Raw genomic sequence first — 13447 nt, forward strand, 5'->3', positions numbered from 1 at the left:
TTTCCATGTTTATACAGATAGCGGTGTAGATATTTCCATCTTTATACAGATAGCGGTGTAGATATTTCCATGTTTATACAGATAGCGGTGTAGATATTTCCATGTTCATACAGATAGCGGTGTAGATATTTCCATGTTTATACAGATAGCGGTGAAGATGTATGCATGTTTACACAGATAGCGGTGTAGATATTTCCATGTTTATACAGATAGTGTTGTAGATATTTCCATGTTGATAGAGATAGCGGTGTAGCTATTTCCATGTTCATACAGATTGCGGTGTAGATATTTCCATGTTCGTACAGATAGCGGTGTAGATATTTCCATGTTCATGCAGATAGCTGTGCTGATATTTCCAAGTTTATTCAGGTAGCGGTGTAGATATTTCCATGTATATACAGATAGCGGTGTATATCTTTCCATGATTATACAGATAGCGGTGTAGATATTTCCAGGTTTATACAGATAGCGGTGTAGATATCTCCATCTTAATACAGATGGTGGTGTAGATATTTATATGTTCATACAGATGGCGGTGCAGATATTTCCATGTTCATACAGATGGCGGTGTAGATATTTCCATGTTTATAGACATAGCGGTGTAGTTATTTCCATGTGTAAAGAGATAGCTTTGTAGATATTTCCATGTATATGCAGATAGCTGTGTAGATATTTCCATTTTCATGCTGATAGCGGTTTAGATATTTCCATGTCCAAACTGATAGCGGTGTAGATATTTCCATGTTCATACAGATAGCGGTGTAGATATTTCCTGGCTTATGCAGATTACGGTGAAGATGTATGCATGTATACACAAATAGCGGTGTAGATATTTCCATGTTCATGCAGATAGCGGTGTAGACATTTCCATGTTCATCCAGAAGGCTGTGTAGATATATCCATGTTCATAAAGATAGCGGTGTAGATATTTCCATGTTCATATAGATAGCGGTGTAGATATTTCCATGTTTATACAGATAGCGGTGCTGATATCTCCATGTTTATACAGGTACCGGTGTAGATATTTCCATGTTTATACAGATAGCGGTGTAGATATTTCCATGTTTATACAGATAGCGGTGAAGATATTTCCATGTTTATACTGATAGCGGTGTAGATATCTCCTTCTTAATACAGATGGCGGTGCAGATATTTATATGTTCATACACATGGCGGTGCAGATATTTCCATGTTCATACAGATGGCGGTGTAGATATTTCGATGTTTATAGAGATAGCGGTGTAGTTATTTCCATGTGTAAAGAGATAGCTGTGTAGATATTTCCATGTATATGCAGATAGCTGTGTAGATATTTCCATTGTCATGCAGACAGCGGTGTAGATATTTTCGTGTTCAAACAGATAGCGGTGTAGATATTTCCATGTTCATACAGATAGCGGTGTAGATATTTCCATGTTCATACAGATAGCGGTGAAGATGTATGCATGTTTGCACAGATAGCGGTGTAGATATTTCCATGTTCATCCAGATGGCTGTGTAGATATATCCATGTTCATACAGATAGCGGTGTAGATATTTCCATGTTCATACAGATAGCGGTGTAGCTATTTCCATGTTCATACAGATAGCGGTGTAGATATTTCCATGTAAATACAGATAGCGGTGAAGATATATGCATGTTTACACAGATAGGGGAGTAGATATTTCCAGGTTCATACAGATAGCGGTGTAGATATTTCCATGTTCATCCAGATGGCAGTGTAGATATATCCATGTTCATACAGATAGCGGTGTAGATATTTCCATGTTCATACAGATAGCGGTGTAGATATTTCCATGTTCATACAGATGGCGGTGTAGATATATCCATGTTCATACAGATAGCGGTGTAGATATTTCCATGTTCATACAGATAGCGGTGTAGATATTTCCATATTCATACAGATAGCAGTGTAGATATTTCCATGTTCATACAGATAGCGGTGTAGATATTTCCATGTTCATACAGGTAGCGGTGTAGATATTTCCATGTTCATACAGATAGCGGTGCTGATATTTCCATGTTTATACAGGCAGCGGTGTAGATATTTCCATGTTCATACAGGTAGCGGTGTAGATATTTCCATGTTCATACAGATAGCGGTGCTGATATTTCCATGTTTATACAGATAGCGGTGTAGATATCTCCTTCTTAATACAGATGACGGTGTAGATATTTATATGTTCATATAGATGGCGGTGCAGATATTTCCATGTTCATACAGATGGCGGTGTAGATATTTCCATGTTCATAGAGATAGCTTTGTAGATATTTCCATGTTCATACAGATAGAGGGGCTGATATTTCCATGTTCATACAGATAGCGGTGCTGATATTTCCATGTTTTTACATGTAGTGGTGTAGATATTTCCATGTTTATACAGGTAGCAGTGTAGATATTTCCATGTTTATACAGATAGCGGTGCAGATATTTCCATGTTTATACAGATAGCCGTGTAGATATTTCCATGTTTATACAGATAGCGGTGTAGATATCTCCTTCTTAATACAGATGGCGGTGTAGATATTTATATGTTCATACAGATGGCGGTGCAGATATTTCCATGTTCATACAGATGGCGGTGTAGATATTACCATGTTCATACAGATAGCGGTGTAGTTATTTCCATGTGTAAAGAGATCGCTGTGTAGGTATTTCCATGTATATGCAGATAGCTGTGTAGATATTTCCATTTTCATGCTGATAGCGGTTTAGATATTTCCATGTTCAAACAGATAGCGGTGTAGATATCTCCATGTTCATACAGATAGCGGTGTAGATATTTCCATGCTTATGCAGATTGCGGTGTAGATGTATGCATGTTTACACAAATAGCGGTGTAGATATTTCCATGTTCATGCAGATAGCGGTGTAGATATTTCCATGTTCATCCAGATGGCTGTGTAGATATATCCATGTTCATACAGATAGCGGTGTAGATATTTCCATGTTCATACAGATAGTGGTGTAGATATTTCCATGTTCATACAGATAGCGGTGTAGATATTTCCATGTTCATAGAGATAGTGGTGTAGATATTTCCATGTTCATACAGATAGCGGTGCTGATATTTCCATGTTTATTCAGGTAGTGGTGTAGATATTTCCATGTTTATACAGATAGCGGTGTAGATATTTCCAGGTTTATACAGATAGCGGTGTAGATATTTCCAAGTTTATACAGATAGCGGTGAAGATATCTCCATCTAAATACAGATGGCGGTGCAGATATTTATATGCTCATACAGATGGCAGTGCAGACATTTCCATGTTCATACAGATGGCAGTGTAGATATTTCCATGTTTATAAAGATAGCGGTGTAGTTATTTCTATCTGTAAAGAGATAGCTTTGTAGATATTTCCATGTATATGCAGATAGCTGTGTAGATATTTCTATTTTCATGCAGATAGCAGTTTAGATATTTCCATGTTCAAACAGATAGCGGTGTAGATATTTCCATGTTCATACAGATAGCGGTGTAGATATTTCCATGTTCATAGAGATAGTGGTGTAGATATTTCCATGTTCATACAGATCGCGGTGTAGATATTTCCATGTTCATCCAGATGGCTGTGTAGACATATCCATGTTCATACAGATGGAGGTGAAGGTATTTCCATGTTCATACAGATAACGGTGTAGATATTTCCATGTTCATACAGATAGCGGTGTAGATATTTCCATGTTCATACAGATGGCTGTGTAGATATATCCATGTTCATACAGATGGCGGTGAAGATATTTCCATGTTCATACAGATAGCGGTGTAGATATTTCCATGTTTATACAGATAGCTGTGTAGATATTTCCATGTTTATACAGATAGCGGTGCTGATATTTCCATGTTTATACAGGTAGCGGTGTAGATATTTCCATGTTTATACAGATAGCGGTGTAGATATTTCCAAGTTTATACAGATAGCGGTGTACATATCTCCTTCTTAATAAACATGGCGGTGCAGATATCTCCATCTTAATACAGATGGCGGTGTAGATATTTATATGTTCATACAGTTGGCGGTTCAGATATTTCCATGTTCATACAGATGGCGGTGTAGATATTTCCATGTTCAAACTGATAGCGGTGTAGTTATTTCCATGAGTAAAGAGATAGCTGTGTAGATATTTCCATGTATATGCAGATAGCAGTGTAGATATTTCCATTTTCATGCAGATAGCGGTGTAGATATTTCCATGTTCAAACAGATATCGGTGTAGATATTTCCATGTTCATACAGATTGCGGTGCTGATATTTCCATGTTTATACAGATAGCGGTGAAGGTGTATGCATGTTTACACAGATAGCGGTGTAGATATTTCCATGTTCATCCAGATGGCTGTGTAGATATATCCATGTTGATACAGATAACGGGGTAGATATTTCCATGTTCACACAGATAGCGGTGTAGATATTTCCATGTTCATCCAGATGGCTGTGTAGATATATCCATGTTCATACAGATAGCGCTGTAGATATATCCATGTTCATACAGATAGCGGTGTAGATATTTCCATATTCATACAGATAGCAGTGTAGATATTTCCATGTTCATACAGATAGCGGTGTAGATATTTCCATGTTCATACAGGTAGCGGTGTAGATATTTCCATGTTCATACAGATAGCGGTGCTGATATTTCCATGTTTATACAGGCAGCGGTGTAGATATTTCCACGTTTATACAGATAGCGGTGTAGATATCTCCTTCTTAATACAGATGGCGGTGTAGATATTTATATGTTCATACAGATGGCGGTGCAGATATTTCCATGTTCATACAGATAGCGGTGTAGATATTTCCATGTTTATAGATGTAGCGGTGTAGTTATTTCCATGTGTAAAGAGATAGCTGTGTAGATATTTCCATGTATATGCAGATAGCTTTGTAGATATTTCCATTTTCATGCATATAGCGGTGCAGATATTTGCATGTTCAAACAGATAGCGGTGTAGATATTTCCATGTTCATTCAGATAGCTTTGTAGATATTTCCATGTTCATACAGATAGCGGTGTAGACATTTCCATGTTCATACAGATAGCGGTGTAGATATTTCCATGTTCATACAGATAGCGGTGCTGATATTTCCAAGTTTATACAGATAGCGGTGTAGATCTTTCCATGTTTATACAGATTGCGGTGTAGATATTTCCAGGTTTATACAGATAGCGGTGCAGATATCTCCATCTTAATACAGATGGCGGTGTAGATATTTATATGTTCATACAGATGGCGGTGCAGATATTTCCATGTTCATACAGATGGCGGTGTAGATGTTTCCATGTTTATAGAGATAGCGGTGTAGTTATTTCCATGTGTAAAGAGATAGCTTTGTAGATATTTCCATGTAAATGCAGATTGCTGTGTAGATATTTCCATTTTCATGCTGATAGCGGTTTAGATATTTCCATGTTCAAACAGATAGCGGTGTAGATATTTCCATGTTCATACAGATAGCGGTGTAGATACTTCCTTGCTTATGCAGATTGCGGTGAAGATGTATGCATGTCTACACAAATAGCGGTGTAGATATTTCCATGTTCATGCAGATAGCGGTGTAGATATGTCCATGTTCATCCAGATGGCTGTGTAGACATATCCGTGTTCATACATATGGCGGTGAAGGTATTTCCATGTTCATACAGATAACGGTGTAGATATTTCCATATTCACAGATAGCGGTGTAGATATTTCCATGTTCATACAGATGGCTGTGTAGATATATCCATGTTCATACAGATGGCGGTGAAGATATTTCCATGTTCATACAGATAGCGGTGTAGATATTTCCATGTTCATACAGATAGCGGTGTAGATATTTCCATGTTAATACAGATAGTGGTGCTGATATTTCCATGTTTATACCGGTAGCGGTGTAGATATATCCATGTTTATACAGATAGCGGTGTAGGTATTTCCATGTTTATACAGATAGCGGTGTAGATATTTCCATGTTTATACAGATAGCGGTGTAGATATCTCCTTCTTAATACAGATGGCGGTGCAGATATTTATATGTTCATACACATGGCGGTGCAGATATTTCCATGTTCATACAGATGGCGGTGTTGATATTTCGATGTTTAAAGAGATAGCGGTGTAGTTATTTCCATGTGTAAAGAGATAGCTGTGTAGATATTTCCATGTATATGCAGATAGCTGTGTAGATATTTCCATTTTCATGCAGACAGCGGTGTAGATATTTCCGAGTTCAAAAAGATACCGGTGTAGATATTTCCATGTTCATACAGATAGCGGTGTAGATATTTCCATGTTCATACAGATATCGGTGTAGATATTTCCATGTTTATACAGATAGCGGTGTAGATATTTCCATTTTTATACAGATAGCGGTGTAGATATCTCCATCTTAATACAGATGGTGGTGTAGATATTTATATGTTCATGCAGATGGCGGTGCAGATATTTCCATGTTCATACAGATGGCGGTGTAGATATTCCCATGTTCAAACTGATAGCGGTGTAGTTATTTCCATGTGTAAAGAGATAGCTGTGTAGATATTTCCATGTATATGCAGATAGCAGTGTAGATATTTCCATTTTCATGCAGATAGCGGTGTAGATATTTCCATGTTCAAACAGATAGCGGTGTAGATATTTCCATGTTCATACAGATAGCAGTGTAGATATCTCCTTCTTAATACAGATGGCGGTGCAGATATTTATATGTTCATACACAAGGCGGTGCAGACATTTCCATGTTCATACAGATGGCCGTGTAGATATTTCCATGTTTATAAAGATAGCGGTGTTGTTACTTCTCTCTGTAAAGAGATAGCTTTGTAGATATTTCCATGTTTATGCAGATAGCTGTGTAGATATTTCTATTTTCATGCAGATAGCGGTTTAGATATTTCCATGTTCAAACAGATAGCAGTGTAGATATTTCCATGTTCATACAGATAGCGGTGTAGATATTTCCATGTTCATACAGATGGCTGTGTAGATATATCCATGTTCATACAGATGGCGGTGAAGATATATCCATGTTCATACAGATAGCGGTGTAGATATTTCCATGTTCATACAGATAGCGGTGTAGATATTTCCATGTTAATGCAGATAGCGGTGCTGATATTTCCATGTTTATACAGGTAGCGGTGTAGATATTTCCATGTTTATACAGATAGCGGTGTAGATATTTCCATGTTTATACAGATAGCGGTGTAGATATTTCCATGTTTATACAGATAGCGGTGTAGATATCTCCTTCTTAATACAGATGGCGGTGCAGATATTTATATGTTCATACACAAGGCGGTGCAGATATTTCCATGTTCATACAGATGGCGGTGTAGATATTTCGATGTTTATAGAGATAGTGGTGTAGTTATTTCCATGTGTAAAGAGATAGCTGTGTAGATATTTCCATGTATATGCAGATAGCTTTGTAGATATTTCCATTTTCATGCAGACAGCGGTGTAGATATTTCCGAGTTCAAACAGATAACGGTGTAGATATTTCCATCTTCATACAGATAGCGGTGTAGATATTTCCATGTTCATACAGATAGCGGTGTAGATATTTCCATGTTCATACAGATAGCGGTGTAGATATTTCCATGTTTATACAGATAGCGGTGTAGATATTTCCATGTTTATACAGATAGCGGTGTAGATATCTCCATCTTAATACAGATGCTGGTGTAGATATTTATGTGTTCATACAGATGGCGGTGCAGATATTTCCATGTTCATACAGATGGCGGTGTAGATATTTCCATGTTCAAACTGATAGCGGTGTAGTTATTTCCATGTGTAAAGAGATAGCTGTGTAGATATTTCCATGTATATGCAGATAGCAGTGTAGATATTTCCATTTTCATGCAGATAGCGGTGTAGATATTTCCATGTTCAAACAGATAGCGGTGTAGATATTTCCATGTTCATAGAGATAGCGGTGTAGATATTTCCATGTTCATACAGATAGCGGTGTAGATATTTCCATGTTCATACAGATAGCGGTGAAGATGTATGCATGTTTACACAGATAGCGGTGTAGATATTTCCATGTTCATACAGATAGCGGTGTAGATATTTCCATGTTCATACAGATGGGTCTGTAGATATATCCAAGTTCATACAGATGGCGGTGAAGATATTTCCATGTTCATACAGATAGCGGTGTAGATATTTCCATGTTCATACAGATAGTGTTGTAGATATTTCCATGTTCATACAGATAGCGGTGTAGCTATTTCCATGTTCATACAGAAAGCGGTGTAGATATATCCATGTTCATCCAGATGGCTGTGTATGTACATCCATGTTCATACAGATGGCGGTGAAGATATTTCCATGTTCAGATAGCGGTGTAGATATGTCCATGTTCTTACAGATAGCGGTGTAGATATCTCCATGTTCATACAGATAGAGGGGCTGTTATTTCCATGTTCATACAGATAGCGGTGCTGATATTTCCATGTTTATACAGGGAGCGGTGTAGATATTTACATGTTTATACAGATAGAGGTGTAGTTATTTCCATGTTTATACCGATAGCGGTGTAGATATTTCCATGTTAATACAGATAGCGGTGCTGATATTTCCATGTTTATACAGGTAGCGGTGTAGATATTTCCATGTTTATACAGATAGCGGTGTAGATATTTCCATCTTTATACAGATAGCGGTGTAGATATTTCCATGTTTATACAGATAGCGGTGTAGATATCTCCTTCTTAATACAGATGGCGGTGCAGATATTTATATGTTCATACACATGGCGGTGCAGATATTTCCATGTTCATACAGATGGCGGTGTAGATATTTCGATGTTTATAGAGATAGCAGTGTAGTTATTTCCATGTGTAAAGAGATAGCTGTGTAGATATTTCCATGTATATGCAGATAGCTGTGTAGATATTTCCATTTTCATGCAGACAGCGGTGTAGATATTTCCGAGTTCAACCAGATAACGGTGTAGACATTTCCATGTTCATACAGATAGCGGTGTAGATATTTCCATGTTCATACAGATAGCGGTGTAGATATTTCCAAGTTTATACAGATAGCGGTGTAGATATCTCCATCTTAATACAGATGGCGGTGTAGATATTTATATGTTCATACAGATGGCGGTGCAGATATTTCCATGTTCATACAGATGGCGGTGTAGATATTTCCATGTTCAAACTGATAGCGGTGTAGTTATTTCCATGTGTAAAGAGATAGCTGTGTAGATATTTCCATGTATATGCAGATAGCAGTGTAGATATTTCCATTTTCATGCAGATAGCGGTGTAGATATTTCCATGTTCCAACAGATAGCGGTGTAGATATTTCCATGTTCATACAGATAGCGGTGTAGATATCTCCTTCTTAATACAGATGGCGGTGCAGATATCTCCATCTTAATACAGATGGCGTTGTAGATATTTATGTGTTCATACAGATGGCGGTGCAGATATTTCCATGTTCATACAGATGGCGGTGAAGATATTTCCATGTTCAAACTGATAGCGGTGTAGTTATTTCCATGTGTAAAGAGATAGCTGTGTAGATATTTCCATGTATAGGCAGATAGCAGTGTAGATATTTCCATTTTCATGCAGATAGAGGTGTAGATATTTCCATGTTCATACAGATAGCGGTGTAGATATTTCCATGTTCATCCAGATAGCGGTGTAGATATTTCCATGTTCATACAGATAGTGTTGTAGATATTTCCATGTTCATTCAGATAGCGGTGTAGCTATTTCCATGTTCATACAGAAAGCGGTGTAGATATATCCATGTTCATCCAGATGGCTGTGTAGGTACATCCATGTTCATACAGATAGCGGTGTAGATATTTCCATGTTCATACAGATTGTGGTGCTGATATTTCCATGTTTATACAGATAGCGGTGAAGATGTATGCATGTTTACACAAATAGCGGTGTAGATATTTCCATGTTCATGCAGATAGCGGTGTAGACATTTCCATGTTCATCCAGATGGCTGTGTAGATATATCCATGTTCATACAGATAGCGGTGTAGATATTTCCATGTTCATACAGATAGCGGTGTAGATATTTCCATGTTTATACAGATAGCGGTGCTGATATCTCCATGTTTATACAGGTACCGGTGTAGATATTTCCATGTTTATACAGATAGCGGTGTAGATATTTCCATGTTTATACAGATAGCGGTGTAGATATTTCCATGTTTATACTGATAGCGGTGTAGATATCTCCTTCTTAATACAGATGGCGGTGCAGATATTTATATGTTCATGCACATGGAGTTGCAGATATTTCCATGTTCATACAGATGGCGGTGTAGATATTTCGATGTTTATAGAGATAGCGGTGTAGTTATTTCCATGTGTAAAGAGATAGCAGTGTAGATATTTCCATGAATATGCAGATAGCTGTGTAGATATTTCCATTGTCATGCAGACAGCTGTGTAGATATTTTCTTGTTCAAATAGATAGCGGTGTAGATATTTCCATGTTCATACAGATAGCGGTGTAGATATTTCCATATTCATACAGATAGCGGTGTAGATATTTCCGTGTTCATACAGATAGTGGTGTAGATATTTCCATGTTTATACAGAGAGCGGTGTAGATATTTCCATGTTTGTACAGATAGCGGTGTAGATACTTCCATGTTCATCTAGATGGCTGTGTAGATATATCCATGTTCATACAGATAGCGGTGTAGCTATTTCCATGTTCATACAGATAGCGGTGTAGATATTTCCATGTTCATACAGATAGCGGTGTAGCTATTTCCATGTTCATACAGATAGCGGTGTAGTTATATCCATGTTCATAGAGATAGCGGTGTAGATATTTCCATGTTCATACAGATAGCGGTGCTGATATTTCCATGTTTATACAGGTAGTGGTGTAGATTTTTCCACGTTTATACAGATAGCGGTGTAGATATTTCCAGGTTTATACAGATAGCGGTGTAGATATTTCCAAGTTTATACAGATAGCGGTGAAGATATCTCCATCTTAATACAGATGGCGGTGAAGATATTTATATGTTCATACAGATGGCAGTGCAGACATTTCCATGTTCATACAGATGGCCGTGTAGATATTTCCATGTTTATAAAGATAGCGGTGTTGTTACTTCTCTCTGTAAAGAGATAGCTTTGTAGATATTTCCATGTTTATGCAGATGGCTGTGTAGATATTTCTATTTTCATGCAGATAGCGGTTTAGATTTTTCCATGTTCAAACAGATAGCGGTGTAGATATTTCCATGTTCATACAGATAGCGGTGTAGATATTTCCATGTTCATACAGATGGCTGTGTAGATATATCCATGTTCATACAGATGGCGGTGAAGATATTTCCATGTTCATACAGATAGCGGTGTAGATATTTCCATGTTCATACAGATAGCGGTGTAGATATTTCCATGTTAATACAGATAGCGGTGCTGATATTTCCATGTTTATACAGGTAGCGGTGTAGATATTTCCATGTTTATACAGATAGCGGTGTAGATATTTCCATGTTTATACAGATAGCGGTGTAGATATTTCCATGTTTATACAGATAGCGGTGTAGATATCTCCTTCTTAATACAGACGGCGGTGCAGATATTTATATGTTCATACACAAGGCGGTGCAGATATTTCCATGTTCATACAGATGGCGGTGTAGATATTTCGATGTTTATAGAGATAGTGGTGTAGATATTTCCATGTGTAAAGAGATAGCTGTGTAGATATTTCCATGTATATGCAGATAGCTTTGTAGATATTTCCATTTTCGTGCAGACAGCGGTGTAGATATTTCCGAGTTCAAACAGAGAACGGTGTAGATATTTCCATCTTCATACAGATAGCGGTGTAGATATTTCCATGTTCATACAGATAGCGGTGTAGATATTTCCATGTTCATACAGATAGCGGTGTAGATATTTCCATGTTTATACAGATAGCGGTGCAGATATTTCCATGTTTATACAGATAGCGGTGTAGATATCTCCATCTTAATACAGATGCTGGTGTAGATATTTATGTGTTCATACAGATGGCGGTGCAGATATTTCCATGTTCATACAGATGGCGGTGTAGATATTTCCATGTTCAAACTGATAGCGGTGTAGTTATTTCCATGTGTAATAGATAGCTGTGTAGATATTTCCATGTATATGCAGATAGCAGTGTAGATATTTCCATTTTCATGCAGATAGCGGTGTAGATATTTCCATGTTCAAACAGATAGCGGTGTAGATATTTCCATGTTCATAGAGATAGCGGTGTAGATATTTCCATGTTCATACAGATAGCGGTGTAGATATTTCCATATTCATACAGATAGCGGTGAAGATGTATTCATGTTTACACAGATAGCGGTGTAGATATTTCCATGTTCATACAGATAGCGGTGTAGATATTTCCATGTTCATCCAGATGGGTCTGTAGATATATCCAAGTTCATACAGATGGCGGTGAAGATATTTCCATGTTCATACAGATAGCGTTGTAGATATTTCCATGTTCATACAGATAGTGTTGTAGATATTTCCATGTTCATACAGATAGCGGTGTAGCTATTTCCATGTTCATACAGAAAGCGGTGTAGATATATCCATGTTCATCCAGATGGCTGTGTAGATACATCCATGTTCATACAGATGGCGGTGAAGATATTTCCATGTTCAGACAGATAGCGGTGTAGATATGTCCATGTTCTTACAGATAGCGGTGTAGATATCTCCATGTTCATACAGATAGAGGGGCTGTTATTTCCATGTTCATACAGATAGCGGTGCTGATATTTCCATGTTTATACAGGTAGCGGTGTAGATATTTACATGTTTATACAGATAGAGGTGTAGTTATTTCCATGTTTATACAGATAGCGGTGTAGATATTTCCATGTTAATACAGATAGCGGTGCTGATATTTCCATGTTTATACAGGTAGCGGTGTAGATATTTCCATGTTTATACAGATAGCGGTGTAGATATTTCCATGTTTATACAGATAGCGGTGTAGATATTTCCATGTTTATGCAGATAGCGGTGTAGATATCTCCTTCTTAATACAGATGGCGGTGCAGATATTTATATGTTCATACACATGGCGGTGCAGATATTTCCATGTTCATACAGATGGCGGTGTAGATATGTCGATGTTTATAGAGATAGCGGTGTAGTTATTTCCATGTGTAAAGAGATAGCTGTGTAGATATTTCCATGTATATGCAGATAGCTGTGTAGATATTTCCATTTTCATGCAGACAGCGGTGTAGATATTTCCGAGTTCAAGCAGATAACGGTGTAGATATTTCCATGTTCATACAGATAGCGGTGTAGATATTTCCATGTTCATACAGATAGCGGTGTAGATATTTCCATGTTCATACAGATAGCGGTGTAGATATTTCCATGTTTATACAGGTAGCGGTGTAGATATTTCCATGTTTATACAGATAGCGGTGTAGATATCTCCATCTTAATA

Source organism: Gorilla gorilla, chromosome 4 (assembly GCF_029281585.2).
Source record: "Gorilla gorilla gorilla isolate KB3781 chromosome 4, NHGRI_mGorGor1-v2.1_pri, whole genome shotgun sequence".
In the NCBI taxonomy this organism is placed as follows: Eukaryota; Metazoa; Chordata; class Mammalia; order Primates; family Hominidae; genus Gorilla; species Gorilla gorilla.